This window comes from Ascaphus truei, unplaced genomic scaffold (assembly GCF_040206685.1).
Source record: "Ascaphus truei isolate aAscTru1 unplaced genomic scaffold, aAscTru1.hap1 HAP1_SCAFFOLD_1613, whole genome shotgun sequence".
Classification (NCBI taxonomy): domain Eukaryota; kingdom Metazoa; phylum Chordata; class Amphibia; order Anura; family Ascaphidae; genus Ascaphus; species Ascaphus truei.
The window spans coordinates 47,809-70,134 of NW_027454504.1; the positions used below are offsets into that span (position 1 = coordinate 47,809).

The 22,326-nt window shown below is 55.6% G+C and overlaps 1 long non-coding RNA gene across 1 annotated transcript; it reads left to right on the plus strand.

Annotated features, from left to right (window-relative positions):
• Positions 1-15: 15 nt before the first annotated feature.
• On the plus strand, positions 16-5,050 carry LOC142476448 (uncharacterized). The gene is made up of 2 exons (XR_012791681.1): positions 16-748; positions 4,713-5,050. It is a non-coding gene; the product is annotated as an uncharacterized LOC142476448 (long non-coding RNA).
• The last annotated feature ends 17,276 nt before the right edge of the window (positions 5,051-22,326 follow it).

Genomic DNA, 22,326 nt, shown 5'->3' on the forward strand with positions numbered 1-22,326 from the left:
GGGGGACAGGGGGGAGGAGAGGGTTTAGAGATAGGGGAGGGAGTATTATAGGGGAGGGGGGAGAGGCCCTAGGCACACAAAGGTACTGCCGGGAGCAACATGGGCCGGAGACTGGGCTATAGGGAGAACCCCACATCAAATGAGTTGTCAGGATAAAACTAAGCACTGCATATAGGACGGGAAGGTGGAGGGCATATGATATAGGGGTCATTGGGAGCAAGTGGGGAGGGTAGCAACATCAGCTGTTATGGTAGTTTAGAATTGGGAGTGAAGTTGATCTAGTGCTTTAAAGGTTCTATACTGTTTGAAGTTAATTGTTTGACAATAAAATTATGGTTCAAATAATAAGAGGCCGGCTGGGACGGAAGTCTAGCCGTCGCTGTGTGCCTGCATACTCGGGTCGGGGCAATTACCCTCGACCCCGAGAAAGTCCTTGGGAGACGGTGGAACGGTGCAGCCCTGGAAGGGAGAGGAGGACTGCAGAGGGCTGTGCCACATTCCATCAACCCGAAGGCAAGGGTGGGGCAGTGGTCTCAGACCGCGGATGCCAAACCCATCATGTTTTATATGTTTTTCTTGTCCTTTTTCCCTTTTGTGTCATATGTTCCCTGTGTATCCACCCCATCCCAACACTCCTCCTGCCAAGGTGGTCCCTTGCCGAAGTGGGCCCAAAAGCTGCGCACTGCAGAGGATCAGAGGCATTCCTCCACAAGCCGGGCATACCGACTGGACATGCAACGTAACAGAGGTGAGACTACATACACAACATGGCTTTGACCTTTATCTCACATAACGCCAAAGGACTGAACTGTCCCCGTAAACGGAAGATAGCACTCACTGACTACAAAAAAAGCGGGTCGACATTGTGTTATTACAGGAAACTCATTTTAGCACCACCAGCTTCCCTAAATACTTCGATAAACAATTTAAACAAGTATATCTGTCATCTGCAAAAGAAAAAAAACGTGGCGTAGCAATACTGGTCCACAATCGGGTGGGGCTGGTGGTGGATAAAGTGAATACAGACAAGGAAGGCAGGTTCCTAATGCTCACTGGGTCTATAAATCAGCAACCAATAACGATTGCTACAATCTATGCCCCAAATGGTTACGATCCGGCCTTCTTTAAAACAACACTCGCTACCATTCGTAAACACAGTAAGGGCGCTCTGATAGTGGGTGGTGACTTCAATGCAGTGCTGAACGCTTCCCTAGATAGATCAGACTCCCACAGACCTAGAACTCTGCTCAGACCAATGGCTCTGGAACAAGGGCTGAGGGACTTGCAGTTGGTCGACGTCTGGAGGGAGTTACACCCGCTCGATAGAAACTACACCTTCTACTCGCACCCACACAATTCATACAGCAGAATCGAGTACTTCTTTGTCTCTAGTAGACTGGTTCCAAAGATCGCCCATGCAGGGATCCACGATATTCCGTGGTCAGATCATGCACCCATAGATCTACGGTGCACACAGATAGGGTTGGACAGACCAGGAACAAATTGGAAATTAATCGAATCCCTCCTAAAAATCCCAGAATTACAGGAAAAGATCGGGGATGAGATTAATTGGTTCTTTAGAGAAAATAAAGGCAGCGTTCGCTCACACATTACCCTCTGGGAGGCACATAAAGCAACATTATGAGGGGTCTTGATTAGTCTAGCAGCCAAAAAAAAGAGAGAGGAACGCGAAAATCATAAATGAACAAACAGAGCTTAAGAACTTACTGTATGGGAGCTTCACAAGCGCTCTCCAGATGCGACCACCCTCCAAAGAATTAGGGACACCCAGGTTAAACTAAATCTCCTGCTCACCTCCCAGGCTGTGAAGTCGTTAAGTTGGTCAAAGAGAAGATTCTTTGAAAAAGCAAACAAGCCAGACACCATGCTGGCCAATATGATCGCGCCTAAAATGAATAATTATAATATACAGGCCCTGCGTCTAGAATCAGGGGAGATCTCGGCCAACCCTAAAAATATCGTAGGGGAGTTCAAATCCTTTTATGAAAAACTATACGATGGGGGGAAAGTCTCCCGCTCTACTGGTACGGACAAGGCCCTAAAAGACTTCTTGAGGGGCGCGAATCTACCAAGTGAGTGAGTTGGAGAGAGAGGTAATGGGTAGCGATTTCACACTGGAGGAAATTACAGAGGTTATCAAAAACCTAAAACCCTCTAAAGCCCCGGGTCCCGATGGATACTCGAACCTATACTACAAAAAATGTAAGAAACAATTGGCCCCTCGCCTCCTCCGTATGTTTAACCAGGTTCTCGGAGGTACCCCCTTCCCCCAGCACATGCTCCAAGCGTCCATCTCGGTAATACATAAACAGGGCAAAGACCCCCAGGACTGTAGAAGCTACAGACCAATCTCCCTGATTAATTCGGACGTGAAAATCTACGCCAAACTCCTGGCCAATAGATTAGGTCTCATCCTACCCAGACTGGTGCACCCAGATCAAGTCGGGTTTATCCCGGGGCGGCAGTCATCAGATAACACCCAACGAATTATTGATCTGATAGAAATAGCTAATACACGATCAATACCGGTAATGGCGCTCAGTCTGGATGCAGAAAAAGCGTTTGATAGGATAGACTGGCCATACCTTGAGGCCACACTTGGAGCGTTTGGGATGGGAGAAAAACTGACAAAGGCAATATTTGCTCTATACTCGGATCCGTCGGCTAGGGTTACCCACCAGGGGTTTGCTTCAGATCCCTTCCAAATAAAGAGCGGAACGAGACAGGGATGCCTGCTCTCCCCCCCTCCTCTTTGCACTGTGTATGGAGCCACTGGCTGCTCAGATACGCGATAGCAAAGACATCGCGGGTATTGACATTGGAAATCAGTCGCATAAGGTGGCACTGTATGCGGATGACGTGTTCCTGACAATATCTAAACCCCTTACCTCTCTACCGAACCTATTCCAGCTATTGGGAAGATTCAACGGGATCTCCGGATTCAAAATAAACCAGTCAAAATCAGACGCTTTAAATATAAATCTCCCCAAGCACTTAGAGAAATTGATGTCTATAAACTTTAACTTTAACTGGCAACAGAACCACATTAAATACCTGGGCATCAATGTCACTAAGTCCTACAATACACTATACCAAGCAAATTACCCCAAACTGACGCAAACTATGAGAGGGGACATAAAGAGATGGGCCACATGCAAAATCTCATGGATTGGTAAGATTCACTGCGTTAAAATGAATCTGCTCCCGCGCCTTCTATATCTATACCAAACCCTTCCGGTGTCATTAGGATTGAAGGAGACCCTCTCGCTTCAATCAGTGATAGATACATTTATCTGGGGAGGGAAGAAGGCGAGGGTGGGCAAACAGATCATGCGCAGGCAAACGGGGGCAGGGGGGCTAGCGGTGCCTTGCTTGTTGTCATATTATATGGCGGCACAATTATGCCAGATTGTGCAATGGCACACCAGCCCAGACTCAAAAAGATGGGTCGCTCTAGAAAGGGAGCTATGCTCCCCTTTGGAGCTGGAGCATCTGATTTGGCTTCCCAAAAAGGTGCGGTTAGGTGCCAAATTGCCGTTATCCTCAATGACCAACTCGCTCTCTGTCTGGGAGGCTACCAGACTCAAATGCGGCTTGACGCACAAGTCATCAGGTATGACCCCACTATGGAACAACCCACTTTTTGCTCCAGGCCTGAACAATACCGACTTCCCAATCTGGAAACATAGAAATATCAACAGACTAGTAGATCTGGAGGGTAGACAAGGCATACAAATATTTGATATACTTAAGTCAGACAAAAAGATCCCCAATGCCGAGTTTTTTAGATACCTCCAGATCAGCATTCTACCAGAAAAGCAACCACATACACCCATGACGAATTTCGGAAAGCTCTGTCGATCAGGGACATCCACGAAGGGACTTACATCGCAGATGTACAAGGAAGTGACCGGTTCTGGCGCAACAGTGACGAACAAAACAGGGTACATGACAAGGTGGGAACATGACCTGGGGGAGACGCTGGAAGTAGGGGAGTGGACAAAGATGGTGGAGGCAACATCTAAAAGCTCCATGTGCACGACCTTGAGGGAGAACGCATATAAGGTTATTATGCGATGGTACCACACCCCGACAAAATTAGCTACATTTCTGCCAGTTACTTCCTGCTGTGCCCGAGACGGTGTGGACAACGGGCAGACCTGTTGCACATGCTGTGGTCTTGCCCCAGGATCGTTCCAGTGTGGGAATCGATTACAGATTGGCTGCACAAGATCCTAGGTAAACCCATACAGATGAATCCATGGCTGTTCCTTTTGAACAGACCCAAAAAAGGACTCGCCCGTGGCGAAAACAAATTAGTAGCGCATTTTGCGATGGCGGTCCGGGGAGAGATCGCAGCACGCTGGAAACAAAATGAAATCCCTTTAATTACTAAGATTCGGAATTAGATTTGGTCAGTATGCCAGATGGAAAAGTTGACGAGTCTGGTCAACGACACTGGCGCAAATTACCTAAAAGTCTGGACACCATGGCTAGCCCAGACAGACATACCGGGGGTGGAGAGGGCCACGATTTGGCATTGATTGAGGTAAGTGCGTTCTCCCTTGAAAGCCGGCTAAAAGGGGTGACTTGGGCTTTAGGCCCCTGCAGAATCAAACACGCAGTCAATGAAGGGTAGCATCTAGAGTATGGGCCAGACCCGACACAGGGAATGCACCCTGTTTCCCCAGATGCAGAGAGCCAGCCGATACGCACACGAAAGCGGAGCCACGGCAGGAGACTCCCACCCCCCCCCCCCCCCCCCGACACAGCACCCTACCCCCCCCCTCTCTTCCCCCAGGGGGCAGTATGTCTGTTCACTCGGTTTGTCTGTCAGTAGATGTTCTTTCATACGACGGAGTGTTGGCGACTGTAAGCTGTTTCCGTATTACACCTGTATGCTCTGTATGAAATCTATGTATGTGCCAAATACAACTGAAGTTGGAAAAAAAAAAAGTTAAAAAAGTTCTAACTTTTTAAATACAGGTTATTTCCAAGCTGATTCTAATAAAATGTGCATTCCCCATTATGCTGAAGTGGTCTGTAGCCTCACTTAGCTGTGTATTGGATTAGTTACGCCGCGACCAATTGGCTGCTGGCATTAGGCCACAGACGACCCCCCGCCCAACAGCCGTTTCTAGTGTAAGTTTTATTACTGTTTTCGGTAGGGGGTTAATTTAAGGGGTTTCCGGTTAGGGGGTTTTAGGGTAAGGGCCTAAGTTTGGGGGTTTAGGGTATGGGTGGGCTTAGGATATAGGGTTTTAGGGTAGGGGGTTTAGGCACTTACCTTAGTGATGAAGTAGCCAGTGGTGGGGTGAGTCGCATCGAAATGGCAGCGACCAAATGTCCTAGTGTCCTGTGAATACTGAGGTGGAGGACAGAGACCCAGACTAACGTCCCCAATGAGGGACATCAATGCAGCCGCCTTTACATACTGTATGTTATGTTCCTTTAATATGTCTAGAGAGCAGCAAGGGCTGACCATCTATTTACCAGGTTACACGTTGAAATGAAAGTGCACCTGAGGGGGTTAAGTGTCGCTATATATATATATATATAAATATGTAAGGGGGTCATTCCTGGTTTCCCTGATGTCCCTTTGCCCCCTGTCTTACCCCTGTGGCAGTGGGGGAAGGGGACGGCGACTTCTCCCGGTGGGCGCCGCCATCTTGGTTGTGACGCGAGGTTCGCGCAATGCGCAGAGGTTGGCAAGGGTAGCGGTGGCCATTACAAGTGTGCAGGAGCTCTGGGAAGTTGCGCAGGCGCAGTTAAGCGTGGCCATTACAGCTTTGCACAGGCGCAGAAGAGATCGCGCACACGGTCCCCATAGGAAAGAGGTCCTGAGTGGACTACATCTCCCACCAGCCTCTTGGGAATGCCCTATGATCCCTGTCACCTGCAGCCAGCCAGCCACTGAGACTTGCAGATTCTCTGCAGCAGGGGATTTGATACAATGTTGTGAAGCACATGAGTCAGTTAGGCTGAGGATACAGAGGGGGAAAGAAGGGGGGCTGCGAGCTTCTGCCCTAGGCCAGGAATCCCCAGGCTAGAATTGAGGCCCTGACGTCCCACTAGTGAGGGTGTGTGGTCACAGGGACAGGCCCTAGGATAGGGACCTGTCACATTAGAGAAGGAAAAGGAGCTCTGCGTGTGGGGAGGCAAGTAGCCCCTACATTAGGCCCTATACCCCAGGCCCAGTTAGGCCCTGAGTCATTGAAAGGTTGGAGCTGCTACAGGGACATGCCCTAGATAGGGAACGGATCCCCTCAGCAGTCAGGTGTGTTATAAGATAGTCAGGGACACAGCTGTATGCACGTGGCCTGGCAAGTTTGGTCTGGGAACAGACCTCTTCAGGAAAGAGACAGTCTTCACGGTGGGAGCATCTGGTGGGACATCACCCACGCAGAGGCAGGTTTCATCGCAGGATCAGCGGATCCTTTGTGAAGATTCATCATACCCAGTGTGGACACACTCGGCAGGTACAGTCACCAAGTGCACAACCATTACCGGTACCACACAGGCACTGATTTCGCCTAAGGTTGCATAACTCTTGGGACACTTGGGACTCAGGGAATAAGGTGTGGGGTACAAGGCCCTGCGAGGTGTGTGGCTAGCTGTGTCTTCAGTGGGTAGAGTGATAAGATATTATCATAGAGTTATAAATCAGTACATTAGAGCGTTAAGAGATATGTTATGTTCAGTAAAGCCTTTGCTATTTCACATCCAGTGTTTGTGTTCATTTTATGTGTCCTCCAAGGAACAACTCCCGCTCTGCTGGAAGCCATCGCAGGTGGAGGCGCTGCACCATATAGTAGTAGTAAGAGTAATTCTCACCCCAGATTCCCCGTGGCGGAAGCTCAGCCCTCCTGGTTGCCAAACAGGTACAGCACCACACTGATAAGTAGTCAGATACACCTACCCACCTCAATCTCACTTAGGGTGGGGGTAAGAGGGCTACAAATATATATATATATATATATATATATATATATATATATATTGCAAGTATGTCATCTGTGTCTGTCCTTCCCTGCTCTGTCTGTAAGTCCTGATAGCTTCAGGCATGACAGAGTTAATCTGTGGGCAATTGACCCCCCCCCCCCCCTTGTGCTTCTCCTGGGAGTAACTAGTGGAGGGTGGTGACTCATTGCAGGAGAGAGAGATTCTATCGTGATAGGTCTGATATCATGAGCCTGCCCCTTCTGGAAGTGCTTTTAGGAGAATGCAACAAAAATGCTATGTCTGTTGGAGCTCTGCTTTCAAGCTAGCAGGACATGCTCCAGAGCTGTAAGCTCCTCCCCGTTGCAAGGGCAGGTGTGCTCAGCTCAGGCTAAGCCTGAGTAACGTCATGGACCCGCACCCCAGAATACCATGGGGTGTGTACCACCCAGAAGCTGTGATCTGCTGCTGTACTGTGTCGCTGTGTGATGAGCAGCAGGGGATGCAATAAAGAATATCCATTTGACATATACCGGCCTGGATATATTCAATGTGGAAGAAAGGAGGTATGTGTGTGTTCCATAGGGCATCCCCTGATTCTCTTCAGGACCCATGGGACTAGAGGCGCTGATACCAACTGTATATCAAACCCAGGGACCTGTCTGAGCCTGTCTTGTTCCTATCTCATTACCAACTAACAGATGACTCAGCACTCCTGTGAACCTAAGAGATATAGCACCATACCCCTAGTAACAGTGTAGCACCCCAGAATGGTCCCTATATGAGATAGGGAGGTGGGTATATGGGTTACATTTGGAGGCGCTGCTGAGATAAGATCAGACAGGACAGGCTTTCAGCAGCAAGTGCAGTCATGCTGCAGTGCAGAAGTTTATGTAAAAGGGGCTAGGGCCTCTGAGGGGATGTTTCCAGGGACCCCTGGCCACCCATACTTCTCTTCAGACTAAGAGGGCCAGGGGTAAACCCAATTGTGGCAGGGAGCCCCTGGGTACCAAGCACATAGATTGCGGGGAAAGGGGAAATTCTCCCTGGTCCACCCAGGGGTGAGATACAAAATCCCAATCCTTTCCTTCCCTTATGGATGGTGTTGGGGCACACTGGTGGTATTCAGTATCAGGGAGTGTGTTACCCTTCACTCAGTATGTTCTATGGGGTACTAGGTAAGCCGGTAGCCCCCTGATCCTCTGAGAGGGTCAATAGGGCCAGGGGTAAACCTAATTGTGGTAGGAGCCCCTGGGCACCTAGCACACAAGACTGTGCGGGAAGGGAGAAACCTCATAAGGCCACAACTGGGGCCGCATGTGAATAGAAGAGGCTCTAAGAACCTTCCTTTATGGATGGTGTTGGGGCACACTCTGGTGGTATTCAGCATCAGGGAGTGTGTTACCCTTCACTCAGTATGTTCTATAGGGCCAGGGGTAAGCCTAATTGTGAAAGGAGTCCCTGGGTACCTAGCACTCAGACTGTGCGGGAAGGGAGAGACCTCTTTAGGCCACAAATGGGTCCGCATTTGAATGGAATAGGCTCTAAGAACCTTCCTTTATGGACGGTGTTGGGGCACACCCTGGTGGCCTTCAGCCTCAGGGAGTGTATACCCTTCACCCAGTAAGTTCTATATTGGGAACTCCTGGTGGGAAATTGTCCTGGGAGGGTATACCCCTATTGGCAACTGCCTTAAGGGAGCCTTTTGCCATATATGCTGTGAATCTGTGCTCCTGGCAGCATCCTTGTCCTTTAAAAGGACAAAACGGGGTGATATGTTAAAATAGCACGACGCATTGTGCTGTGGGGGAGTCGTCCCGGGCTGAGACCCCCGGGTAACGTGACCCCACGTTGTTACTACTATGTCCTATATTGGGGACTCCCAGAAAGGATGTGTGATTCCTGGGAGCCTGTAACCCAATTTGCACTGCTAAAAGGGGCAGGCCCTGTACTTGAAGCAGGGATACTGTGCACCTTATGTGCGAGCTAAAATAGCTGCCACTGTGTGGTGGTGTGCTCTAAGCTATCCAAAATGGGGCTCCCGCCAAAACAGGAGACCGCATGGGTTTGTAAATACCAAATGCAAACTTTTGCAAACTACAGTTGCAAGCTTTCGGCGCTAAAGGTTGGCACTGCCCCAAAGTGACTGGCTTATCCAAGAGCTATGTCATTGCTAAATCAGTATCGCCCCCTGCCTCTAATTCCACCCAGGGGAGGGGCCAATAGTGATTCTACCAGCCACTCAGAGACTGTGCTCTGCTGGGAGGAGTCAGCAGTGCTGTTACAATTGTTTCATTCTGATCAAGCTGAGCAAGAGTGAGGAACACCAGCCAACCTCTTCAGAGGTGATCCCTGCAAATGGTGCTTGTGCCACATACTGTTGCAGATAATACCACAGACCCTGCTATGGGCCCATGTGCCCTAGCCCTACTGGTCCCATGACTGAGATCCAACGCTCACGATGTCCCTGAGGGTGATTGGACTGCCCCAGGGGTGTCGGGTGCGAGTCCCCAGGTGACCACGGAACATGGGCGTTCCATAATCTTTGGTCACCAGGGTGATTGGCTCGCCCTGGCATCGCGTCCTGGTGGAGGTGTCCCTACCCGCTGCTGTGCCTGTTGCTTTGGCTGCGTTCCTGTCGCTGCAGGATGACCCCAGCTGCACCTACCCTGTGGAGAAGATGTCTCCTACCTGTGAGCCGCGTCCTTCTTCCTGGCCAGAGATGTCTGTCTTGAAGAGGTCAACTCCCAAGGAGCCTTCCGCTGCCGTTTCTGTTCCTGAGTTATCTGCAGAGAAAGCTCACATCACCTTGAGAAAGGGCCTGCACGAGGACCGAAACGTTGGATAAGATGTCTTGTTAATACAAATTTCTTTTGACCACTTACCTGGAGTGCTGCCTCTGATATTCGTCTTCAAACAGTATCGTATTGCATATATATATATCCTCCCTCTCTTCCCCCACTCTCTCTTCCACCGCCCCTCTCTTCCCCTTATCTCTCTTCCACCGCCCCTCTCTTCCCCCTCTCTCTCTTCCACCGCCTCTCTCTTCCACCACCGCCCCTCTTCCCCCTCTCTCTCTTCCACCGCCCCTCTCTCCTTCTCCCCCCCCCTGCACATATCTTTCCGATCGCCCCCCCCTGCATATATGTGAATATGTTATAGACTACTAATAACATAAATACAACAAAATTAGAATTTTCATAACCGTTAAAAAATGTATTTAAAAGTGCAAATGCAACATATTGAAAACTTTGTCAATAACGTAACGACACGTAAAACTTAATAACTTAACACAATATCTAAAAAATTAATTTAGTAATGAAACCCAAATTTTAAATAATTTTGCTATTGTGAGGCTTCAAATTCCTTGACAGTCTCTTGAATAAGTTGTTGAAATTTCATACGGAACCGCAATTTAGCCATTCTATCGAGAGGAGATATGTAATGAATAAAACTTAAAAAAAATTCCATGTCCTCATTGTTGTAATTGATCATTTGGTCTAGTAGGCCAAAATTTTGCTCCCCTATGTTCACCATTTGCCGCCACAAATCATTTTGGTTCCTTGCTTATTTGGCGGCAGGTGGTGCCGGTGCTAGGGCCGGCGCCGGGTCACTATCGGGAACAGGCTCATCATCATCCACGAAGGATAATTCTATAGTTTCCACCGGGCTTCCTGGTTCCTCCAGGTTGGACATCGTTTTGGCGGCTAACATCTGTTCCCTCAAGAACAGCATGTTCACGAAGTAAGGCCACGATGACCCAATCTCCATGCTGCTTGGTCCGGGGTCCCCCGAACGTGGAACCTTGACTTTTTTTAGTTCCCTCCGAAACGCATTTCGAAGGTTCTTCCATTTCTTTTTCGCAACAAGAGCTAAAAAAACAGACAAAACAGAAAGCAAGACATTAATTCACAAAAACAGTCATTTAATATAATGCATTTCTGCGCATATTAGCAACTTCAATGTGTGTAATACTCTTGGGGGCACTAAAAATACACTTGCGTGTGCCCTTGCGGACACTTTGGGGGGCAATAAAAATACACTTGCGTGTGCCCTTACGGACACTTTGGGGGGCACTAAAAATACACTTGCGCGTGCCCTTGCGGACATTTTGGGTGGCATTAAAAATACACTTGCGCGTGCCCTTGCGGACACTCTTGGGGGCACTAAAAATACACTTGCGCGTGCCCCTGCGGACACTTTGGGGGGCACTAAAAATACACTTGCACTATAAAAAAAAACTTACACTTACATAAATGACACAATTAAACTTACAATTATTTACATATAAAATACTATCAAATACTAACGTGCTATATTCAAAATCTGTCTCTATCTCCTTCCATAACTTGTCATGGATAATCCTATCATGGTAGGATTTGGAACGTTGATACCATAGGGAATCCCTTACTTCAACCTCAGCTATGAGTTGCTCAATCTGTGAGGGAATCCTTTTTCTCTGCTTTCTCTGCTAGCTCTTTCTCAACTCCACAACACAACACTGCAAATGCCGGCTGCAGCATGATTGGTTATCGAGCGGTCATGTGACTGCTCCTCCGCTCCCCTGAGCGGCAAAATTTAAACTTGCCTGTCTCCTCTGAATTTCTGAGCCTCGCACGCATGCGGAAGCAGCTGTTAAAGCCGCGCTGATCACAGATGAAGGGGGTAAGTTCATCTGCTCAGCACGGCTCAGCGGGGTCTGTGGGACTATGTCCCAGGCCTTATGCTACTCCTCGCCTCCTAAACCCCCTCTTTATATATATATCCACCCCCTCCCTAGCACCGCCCTTTAATGTTTTATCTCTGTATATTTCCACTTGAAAAATAAAAAAATTCAAGTTTAAAATAAATAAATAAATAACTGTTTTACTTATTTGTGTACAGGCAGTCCTCGTTTTACAACGCTTCGCTTTACAACGAATGGCTTATCCAACACAATGAAATGCACACCTATGTTCATTTTTACAACGCCAAAACGGCTTATCCAACACCTATGTTCATTTTTACAACGCTTTGCAAAGTTGTTTATGTGTATATAATATATATATTATATAATATTATATTATATAATATATTATATATATATAATACAGTATATACACTATATAATTTATGTGTGTGCTGCAAATCTTATTGCCTGCATAAAATATTTGGTGTATTTTAGTTTTAAAAATGCCTTCAGGAACGAAACCTTTCATTTAAACAGTGTTCCTATGGGAAAACGTGTTTCGCTATCCAACGCCATTTTGAGTAACGCGTTGTGTTGGATAACCGAGGACTGCCCGTATTGTGAAAGAAATCGTGTTCTTTATTTCTCCAGGAACATTTGTGTTTCACTAATGAGAGCATTATAATTACTTTGTTTTCTATGGAAATTTAATGTTTTTTTGTTTGCTAAATGGGTTTTGTAACTTGACAATTGGCTACATCTAACCTATTACATATGCCAGCGGTGCGCAAGCTGGGGGGCGCAAGATTATGTAGGGGGGGGGGCGCAGGCTGCGTGCGGAGAAACATGGGGGCGGGCAGAGCTGTGCACGGGCGGCCAGAAGCTCCGTGCTGCTGCTGCTTCTATGATCTGTCTTGCAGAGGGGGCGGGGCCTTGCTGCGGGGCCTTCCCTGCACACAAACAAGCCCCCCTCCTCCTGTCTGTTACCCGCCCGTTTTCAGCAGCACATGGAGGGACCTGAGCAGGCGTGTGTGTGTGTGTGTGTGTGTCTGTGGTTGGGGTGTGTGTGTGTGTGTGTGTGTGTGTGTGTGTGTGTGTGTGTGTGTGTGTGTGTGTGTGTGTGTGTGTGTGTGTGTGTGTGTGTGGTGGGGTTGAGTGTGTGTGTGTGTGGAGGGGGGTTGTGTGTGTGTGTGTGGAGGGGGGTTGAGTGTGTGTGTGTGTGGGGTGGGGTTGAGTGTGTGTGTGTGTGGGGTGGGGTTGAGTGTGTGTGTGTGTGGGGGGGGGGGTTGAGTGTGTGTGTGTGTGGGGGGGGGGTTGAGTGTGTGTGTGTGTGTGGGGGGGGTTGAGTGTGTGTGTGTGTGTGGGGGGGGTTGAGTGTGTGTTGTGTATGTGGTGATTTGATTGTGTGTTGTCTGTGTGTGTGTGTGGGTGTTGTGATTAAATGCAGCGGTGCACAAACTGGGGGGGGCGCCCAGGGCGCAAGATTATTTAGGCGGGAACGCATGCGGCAAAAACTGGGTGCGCAGGCGAAAAATACTGTATGTGCGCGGGCGGACAAAAAGATGTGCGCGGGCGGCCGAACAGGATAGTGCAGGTGGCGGCCACGTGAGTCAGAGGTACGGGGGAGGAGCACGCGCTCTGTGATGTCAAACGCCCCTCCCTCCGGTGTCTGCCCTACAATAGCGCTGTGGTCCTGCTCTCCTCCGCTGGCAACCTGCTTCGCTGCGATCCTCTGCAAGTGAAAGGGTCGCTGCCACTATATCAATCATACTATAAATGTACGGAAATAATAAAAAAAAGTGTAAACACTTCCCCGCTCGTGCTTTCAAAACTATGCAGGACACCCTGTGCTCATGCTTGGAGAGTTGGTGATGTCACAGCCCTCAGCGACAGCGTGGACGCAGCCTAATTTTGCAAGAGCGAGCTGTTGAAGTATGTAAGTATTTAGACTGCGCTTATAGTGCCGACGTCGCCCGAAAACAAATGCATTGTTGCCGCCGCCGCGTGCGCTTATAGTAAGCGCGACTGGGCGACACGATTTTTTGAAGCCAGCAATATTTCATTTTTCAGTGGCTGTCGCCTCACGTGACAGCCCCTGAACCAAATCAGTGGCCTGGTCGCCCGTGCCGCCACCAACGAAATACAACTTTCGCTAGCGGCGACAGGTGACGTCACGCGTCTCAGTAGCGGGCACTTTACGCGCGGCCTTAGACATATTTGTATTTACATTGTATACCGTTTAATAAAGGGGTTTTTTTTCTTGTGATTTTGATTACATCAGGCAGGGGGGGGCCGAGAAGTTTCATGGAAAAAAGGGGGGGGCTCGGCATAAAAAGTTTGCTCACCCCTGACATATGCTATTGTTGTTGGTTCATGTTCTTCCTAGGAGGGACTGTCCCTTTAAATACAATTTTCCTACTCTGCTTCAGTTTAAATAAATCCTGAGACTACAAACCCACAAGAGTTTGTACAATCCGCCTTTTCTCCTTGCTAGCTCTCCTAACAAAGCCACGTGACGTGGGGAGGAGGAGGAGGAGCTAAGCACAGAGCACAGTGACTCCTCCAGAGCTCCGCCCATTAGCTGCAGCACTGGCTGGGAGGCAGACACGGACACCGGATGCCTGGTCTGCTGACGTCACAGTGTAGAGGGGAAACACACCCTGCGGAGGACAGCAAACAGCCGGCACCCCGTGTAGAAGATTAGCAGCCCCCGTCAATCACCTGAGGTAGCGGGACTTCCAACGGATTACTGCCCGGGGCAGCTGAGCAGTCCGGGGGAAACCCCAGAAGCCAGCACCGTCCTCACAGTCTCCACGCCAGCAGCAGACGTGCAGAGGGAGTGAGATTCACACTCTCCAGGCAATTATTCCTTCTATCAATATTCATTACTTATTACTTTACCTTCTTTGTATTTAGCTATTTGTGTGAGGGGCGGAGCATTGTATTTTTATTGTTTTTGGTCACATAAGGTGCTGCATAAAGTTTACAAACTTTCCATTGCGCCCTTTACATTTCTGTTTTCCAGCTCTCCTAAGCGCTCCTTATCCTCTCACCCCTCACAAGTCTTTCCCCGTCTTAGGAGCGCAGGGCCACACTTCTCTAAGCCTTATTTAGCCAGAGGCAGCTGGTGACATTATGGATAACTTTGGTTGCTGTCACCTACACTACTTTACTGGGCAGCTAATGCCACCTCTATATTCTCCAGACTATTACTCTCTGACCATTACCATCACTTATTGTCTTTCCAAATCATTGCAAAACCTCCCGAAGCTACTGAAGAAACAGAAATATTCATTTAATTTATCCCCCAAACAGCTTGTCAAATTACTTCCCCAACACCCCCTCAGGAGAAGAGTTACCCGTCTCACATGGTTTCTCTTACTGTGTTTCTATTGCTGTTTGTGTTCTGTATCCCCCTTCCTCCCACACCCTTTATTTGCCTCCCAGGTACTGATCTGCAGATGGTTATTTTTCCTTATCCACTTTGCCTCCTCTGTTTACCAAACACTAGATTCACTAAAGTGCAATAGCCTCAATTGCACTTTAACAGCCACTCAAGTAAATGGCAATGAGCATGTGATCACTGCAGCTCTTTGCACCTCTCCCCTCACTACTGTCTTCTCCTCACAGCCTTGTTCAGCACCATTGTGCCTAAGGAACGGGCGCGCTGGTGCTCCAGCACCCCCCCGCCAGCCAGTGTCTTCCCCCTCTTCCACAGTCTCGCACTCCTCTCCCCCCTCCCCCTCTTCCACAGTCTCGCACTCCTCCCCCTCCCCCTCTTCCACAGTCTCGCACTCCTCCCCCTCCCCCTCTTCCACAGTCTCGCACTCCTCCCCCTCCCCCTCTTCCACAGTCTCGCACTCCTCCCCCCTCCCCCTCTTCCACGGTCTCGCACTCCTCTCCCCCCTCCCCCCTCCCCCTCTTCCACAGTCTCGCACTCCTCTCCCCCCTCCCCCTCTTCCACAGTCTCGCACTCCTCTCCCCCCTCCCCCTCTTCCACAGTCTCGCACTCCTCTCCCCCCTCCCCCTCTTCCACAGTCTCGCACTCCTCTCCCCCCTCCCCCTCTTCCACAGTCTCGCACTCCTCCCCCTCCCCCTCTTCCACAGTCTCCAAACCATTTCTAGTCAGACTAGAGCACACAGATCTGTTCGCAGGCGTTTGTGGTTGCAGATCCTGTCCGGAATGTCGTCTCTGAGAATAGACATAGAAAACCTCTCAGGAAGAGAAAAAGCGCCGCACAGCACAAAAACTGAAAAATGAAGGCTGATGTGGGAAAGTAAAAAAAGCTTTATTTGCACAAGGTGCAAGCGAGTCTTCTTGACGCGACCTGGCAGGCCTTTGTCAAAAGTGTCTCTGAGAATAGAACAGTTGGCTCTCTCGCTCAGAAGTGTCACTTCTGAGAACAGGACAGTCACTAGCTTTTCCTGCACAGAACAGGACAGTCACTAGCTTTTCCTGCACAGAACAGTTTGTGTTTTCACTTCTGTGCAAGTGACAAACTAAAACAGCATATAAAGCTGGCATATTATTTTAACCCTTTCATTCTCTCCCCCTCCCGACAGCGTCTCTCTCCCCCTCCCGACAGCGTCTCTCTCCCCACCTCCCGACAGCGTCTCTCTCCCCCCCTCCCGACAGCGTCTCTCTCCCCCCCCTCCCGACAGCGTCTCTCTCCCCCTCCCGACAGCGTCTCTCTCCCCCCCTCCCGACAGCGTCTCTCTCCCCCCCTCCCGACAGCGTCTCTCTCCCCCTCCCGACAGCGTCTCTCTCCCCCCCTCCCGACAGCGTCTCTCGCACCCTCCCGCCAGCGTCTCTCTCCCCCTCCCGCCAGCGTCTCTCTCCCCCTCCGCCAGCGTCTCTCTCCCCCTCCCGCCAGCGTCTCTCTCCCCCTCCCGCCAGCGTCTCTCTCCCCCTCCCGCCAGCGTCTCTCCCCCCCTCCCGCCAGCGTCTCTCTCCCTCCTCCCGCCAGCGTCTCTCTCCCCCTCCCACCAGCGTCTCCCCCTCCCGCCAGCGTCTCTCTCTCCCCCTCCCGCCAGCGTCTCTCTCTCCCCCTCCCGCCAGCGTCTCTCTCTCCCCCTCCCGCCAGCGTCTCTCTCCCCCTCCTCCCGCCAGCGTCTCTCTCTCCCCCTCCCGCCAGCGTCTCTCTCTCCCCCTCCCGCCAGCGTCTCTCTCCCCCTCCCGCCAGCGTCTCTCCCCCCCTCCCGCCAGCGTCTCTCTCCCTCCTCCCGCCAGCGTCTCTCTCCCCCTCCCACCAGCGTCTCCCCCTCCCGCCAGCGTCTCTCTCTCCCCCTCCCGCCAGCGTCTCTCTCCCCCTCCTCCCGCCAGCGTCTCTCTCTCCCCTCCCGCCAGCGTCTCTCTCTCCCCCTCCCGCCAGCGTCTCTCTCCCCTCCTCCCGCCAGCGTCTCTCTCCCCCTCCCGCCAGCGTCTCTCTCCCCCTCCCGCCAGCGTCTCTCTTCCCGCCAGCGTCTCTCCCCCTCCCCGCCAGCGTCTCTCTCCCCCTCCCGCCAGCGTCTCTCTCCCCCCTCCCGCCAGCGTCTCTCTCTCCCTCCTCCCGCCAGCGTCTCTCTCCCCCTCCTCCCGCCAGCGTCTCTCTCCCTCCTCCCGCCAGCGTCTCTCTCCCCCTCCTCCCGCCAGCGTCTCTCTCCCTCCTCCCGCCAGCGTCTCTCTCCCCCTCCTCCCGCCAGCGTCTCTCTCCCCTCCCGCCAGCGTCTCTCTCCCCCTCCGCCAGTGTCTCTCCCCCTCCTCCCGCCAGTGTCTCTCCCCCTCCTCCCGCCAGCGTCTCTCTCCCCCTCCTCCCGCCAGCGTCTCTCTCCCCCTCCCGCAGTGTCTCTCTCTCCCCCTCCCGCCAGTGTCTCTCTCTCCCCCTCCCGCCAGTGTCTCTCTCCCCCTCCTCCCGCCAGCGTCTCTCTCCCCCTCCTCCCGCCAGCGTCTCTCTCCCCCTCTCGCCAGCGTCTCTCCCCCTCCTCCCGCCAGCGTCTCTCTCCCCCTCCTCCCGCCAGCGTCTCTCTCCCCTTCCTCCCGCCAGCGTCTCTCTCCTCCTCCCGCCAGCGTCTCTCTCCCCCTCCTCCCGCCAGCGTCTCTCTCCCCCTCCCGCCAGCGTCTCTCTCCCCCTCCTCCCGCCAGCGTCTCTCTCCCCCTCCTCCCGCCAGCGTCTCTCTCCCCCTCCTCCCGCCAGCGTCTCTCTCCCCCTCCCGCCAGCGTCTCCCTCTCTCCCCCTCCTCCCGCCAGCGTCTCTCTCCCCCTCCTCCCGCCAGCGTCTCTCTCCCTCCTCCCGCCAGCGTCTCTCTCCCCCTCCTCCCGCCAGCGTCTCTCTCCCCCTCCTCCGCCAGCGTCTCTCTCCCCCTCCTCCCGCCAGCGTCTCTCTCCCTCCTCCCGCCAGCGTCTCTCTCCCCCTCCCGCCAGCGTCTCTCTCCCCCTCCCGCCAGCGTCTCTCTCCCCCTCCCGCCAGCGTCTCTCTCCCCCTCCCGCCAGCGTCTCTCTCCCCCCTCCCGCCAGCGTCTCTCTCCCCCTCCCGCCAGCGTCTCTCTCCCCTCCCGCCAGCGTCTCTCTCCCCCTCCCGCCAGCGTCTCTCTCCCCCTCCCGCCAGCGTCTCTCTCCCCCTCCCGCCAGCGTCTCTCTCCCCCTCCCGCAGCGTCTCTCTCCCCCTCCCGCCAGCGTCTCTCTCCCCCTCCCGCCAGCGTCTCTCTCCCCCTCCCGCCAGCGTCTCTCTCCCCCTCCCGCCAGCGTCTCTCTCCCCCTCCCGCCAGCGTCTCTCTCCCCCTCCCGCCAGCGTCTCTCTCCCTCCTCCCGCCAGCGTCTCCCTCCCGCCAGCGTCTCTCCCCCTCCTCCCGCCAGCGTCTCTCCCCCCTCCCGCCAGCGTCTCTCCCCCTCCTCCCGCCAGCGTCTCTCTCTCCCTCCTCCCGCCAGCGTCTCTCTCCCCTCCCGCCAGCGTCTCTCTCCCCCTCCCGCCAGCGTCTCTCTCCCCCTCCTCCCGCCAGCGTCTCTCCCCCTCCTCCCGCCAGCGTCTCTCCCCCTCCTCCCGCCAGCGTCTCTCTCCCCCTCCTCCCGCCAGCGTCTCTCCCCCCTCCCGCCAGCGTCTCTCTCCCCCTCCTCCCGCCAGCGTCTCTCTCCCCCTCCTCCCGCCAGCGTCTCTCTCCCCCTCCTCCCGCCAGCGTCTCTCTCCCCCTCCCGCCAGCGTCTCTCTCCCCCTCCCGCCAGCGTCTCTCTCCCCCTCCTCCCGCCAGCGTCTCTCTCTCCCCCTCCCGCCAGCGTCTCTCTCCCCCTCCCGCCAGCGTCTCTCTCCCCCTCCCGCCAGCGTCTCTCCCCCTCCTCCCGCCAGCGTCTCTCTCCCCCTCCTCCGCCAGCGTCTCTCCCCCTCCTCCCGCCAGCGTCTCTCCCCCCTCCCGCCAGCGTCTCTCTCCCCCTCCCGCCAGCGTCTCTCTCCCCCTCCTCCCGCCAGCGTCTCTCTCCCCCCTCCCGCCAGCGTCTCTCTCCCCCTCCTCCCGCCAGCGTCTCTCTCCCCCTCCCGCCAGCGTCTCTCTCCCCCTCCTCCGCCAGCGTCTCTCTCTCCCCTCCTCCCGCCAGCGTCTCTCTCTCCTCCTCCCGCCAGCGTCTCTCTCTCCCTCCTCCCGCCAGCGTCTCTCTCCCCTCCTCCCGCCAGCGTCTCTCTCTCCCCCTCCCGCCAGCGTCTCTCTCCCCCTCCTCCCGCCAGCGTCTCTCTCCCCCTCCTCCCGCCAGCGTCTCTCTCCCCCCCTCCCGCCAGCGTCTCTCTCCCCCTCCTCCCGCCAGCGTCTCTCTCCCCCTCCTCCCGCCAGCGTCTCTCTCCCCCTCCTCCCGCCAGCGTCTCTCTCCCCCTCCTCCCGCCAGCGTCTCTCTCCCTCCTCCCGCCAGCGTCTCCCTCCCTCTCCTCCCGCCAGCGTCTCTCCCCCTCCTCCCGCCAGCGTCTCTCTCCCCCTCCTCCCGCCAGCGTCTCTCTCCCCCTCCTCCCGCCAGCGTCTCTCTCCCCCTCCTCCCGCCAGCGTCTCTCCCCCTCCCGCCAGCGTCTCTCTCCCCCTCCTCCCGCCAGCGTCTCTCTCCCCCTCCTCCCGCCAGCGTCTCTCTCCCCCCTCCTCCCGCCAGCGTCTCTCTCCCCCTCCTCCCGCCAGCGTCTCTCTCCCCCTCCCGCCAGCGTCTCTCTCCCCTCCCGCCAGCGTCTCTCTCCCCCTCCCGCCAGCGTCTCTCTCCCCCTCCCGCCAGCGTCTCTCTCCCCCTCCCGCCGCCAGCGTCTCTCTCCCCCTCCTGCCGCCAGAGTCTCTCTCCCCCTCCTCCCGCCAGCGTCTCTCTCCCCTCCTCCCGCCAGCCTCTCTCCCCCTCCTCCCGCCAGCGTCTCTCTCCCCCTCCCGCCGCCAGCGTCTCTCTCCCCCTCCCGCCGCCAGCGTCTCTCTCCCCCTCCTGCCGCCAGAGTCTCTCTCCCCCCTCCTGCCGCCAGCGTCTCTCTCCCCCTCCTCCCGCCAGCGTCTCTCTCCCCCTCCTCCCGCCAGCGTCTCTCCCCCTCCTCCCGCCAGCGTCTCTCTCCCCCTCCCGCCAGCGTCTCTCTCCCCCTCCTCCCGCCAGCGTCTCTCTCCCCCTCCTCCCGCCAGCGTCTCTCTCCCCCTCCTCCCGCCAGCGTCTCTCTCTCTCCCCCTCCCGCCAGCGTCTCTCTCCCCCTCCTCCCGCCAGCGTCTCTCTCCCCCTCCTCCCGCCAGCGTCTCTCTCCCCCTCCTCCCGCCAGCGTCTCTCTCTCCCCCTCCTCCCGCCAGCGTCTCTCTCCCCCTCCCGCCGCCAGCGTCTCTCTCCCCTCCCGCCGCCAGCGTCTCTCTCCCCCTCCCGCCGCCAGCGTCTCTCTCCCCCTCCTGCCGCCAGAGTCTCTCTCCCCCTCCTCCCGCCAGCGTCTCTCTCCCCCTCCTCCCGCCAGCGTCTCTCTCCCTCCTCCCGCCAGCGTCTCTCTCCCTCTCCCGCCAGCGTCTCTCTCCCTCTCCCGCCAGCGTCTCTCTCCCTCTCCCGCCAGCGTCTCTCTCCCCCTCCTCCCGCCAGCGTCTCTCTCCCCCTCCTGCCAGCATCTCTCTCCCCCTCCTCCCGCCAGCGTCTCTCTCCCCCTCCCGCCAGCGTCTCTCTCCCCCTCCCGCCAGCGTCTCTCTCCCCCCCCTCCCGCCAGCGTCTCTCTCCCCCTCCTCCCGCCAGCGTCTCTCTCCCCCTCCCGCCAGCGTCTCTCTCCCCCTCCCGCCAGCGTCTCTCTCCCCCTCCCGCCAGCGTCTCTCTCCCCCCTCCCGCCAGCGTCTCTCTCCCCCTCCCGCCAGCGTCTCTCTCCCCCTCCCGCCAGCGTCTCTCTCCCCCTCCCGCCAGCGTCTCTCTCCCCCTCCCGCCAGCGTCTCTCTCCCCCTCCCGCCAGCGTCTCTCTCCCCCTCCTCCCGCCAGCGTCTCTCCCCCTCCTCCCGCCAGCGTCTCCCCCTCCCGCCAGCGTCTCTCTCTCCCCCTCCCGCCAGCGTCTCTCTCCCCCCTCCCGCCAGCGTCTCTCCCCCCCCTCCCGTCAGCGTCTCTCTCCCCCTCCTCCCGCCAGCGTCTCTCTCCCCCTCCTCCCGCGTCTCTCTCCCCCTCCTCCCGCGTCTCTCTCCCCCTCCTCCCGCGTCTCTCTCCCCCTCCTCCCGCGTCTCTCTCCCCTCCTCCCGCGTCTCTCTCCCCCTCCTCCCGCGTCTCTCTCCCCCTCCTCCCGCGTCTCTCTCCCCCTCCCGCCAGCGTCTCTCTCCCCCTCCCGCCAGCGTCCCTCTCGCCCTCCTCCCGCCAGCGTCTCTCTCCCCCTCCTCCCGCGTCTCTCTCCCCCTCCCTCCCGCGTCTCTCTCCCCTCCTCCCGCGTCTCTCTCCCCCTCCTCCCGCCAGCGTCTCTCTCCCCCTCCTCCCGCGTCTCTCTCCCCCTCCTCCCGCGTCTCTCTCCCCCTCCTCCAGCGTCTCTCTCCCCCTCCTCCCGCGTCTCTCTCCCCCTCCCGCCAGCGTCTCTCTCCCCCTCCCGCCAGCGTCTCTCTCCCCCTCCTCCCGCCAGCGTCTCTCCCCCTCCTCCCGCCAGCGTCTCTCTCCCCCTCCTCCCGCCAGCGTCTCTCTCCCCCTCCCGCCAGCGTCTCTCTCTCTCTCTCCCCCTCCCGCAAGCGTCTCTCTCCCCCTCCCGCCAGCGTCTCTCTCTCTCTCTCCCCCTCCCGCAAGCGTCTCTCTCCCCCCTCCCGCCAGCGTCTCTCTCCCCCCCTCCCGCCAGCGTCTCTCTCCCCCTCCCGCCAGCGTCTCTCTCCCCCTCCTCCCGCCACCGTCTCTCCCCCCTCCCGCCAGCGTCTCTCTCCCCTCCTCCCGCCAGCGTCTCTCTCGCCCCTCCCGCCAGCGTCTCTCTCCCCCTCCCGCCAGCGTCTCTCTCCCCCTCCCGCCAGCGTCTCTTTCCCCTCCCGCCAGCGTCTCTCCCCCTCCTCCCGCCAGCGTCTCTCTCCCCCTCCCGCCAGCGTCTCTCTCCCCCTCCCGCCAGCGTCTCTCTCCCCCTCCCGCCAGCGTCTCTCTCCCCCTCCCGCCAGCGTCTCTCTCCCCCTCCCGCCAGCGTCTCTCTCTCTCTCTCCCCCTCCCGCCAGCGTCTCTCTCCCCCCTCCCGCCAGCGTCTCTCTCCCCCTCCCGCCAGCGTCTCTCTCCCCCCTCCCGCCAGCGTCTCTCTCCCCCTCCTCCCGCCACCGTCTCT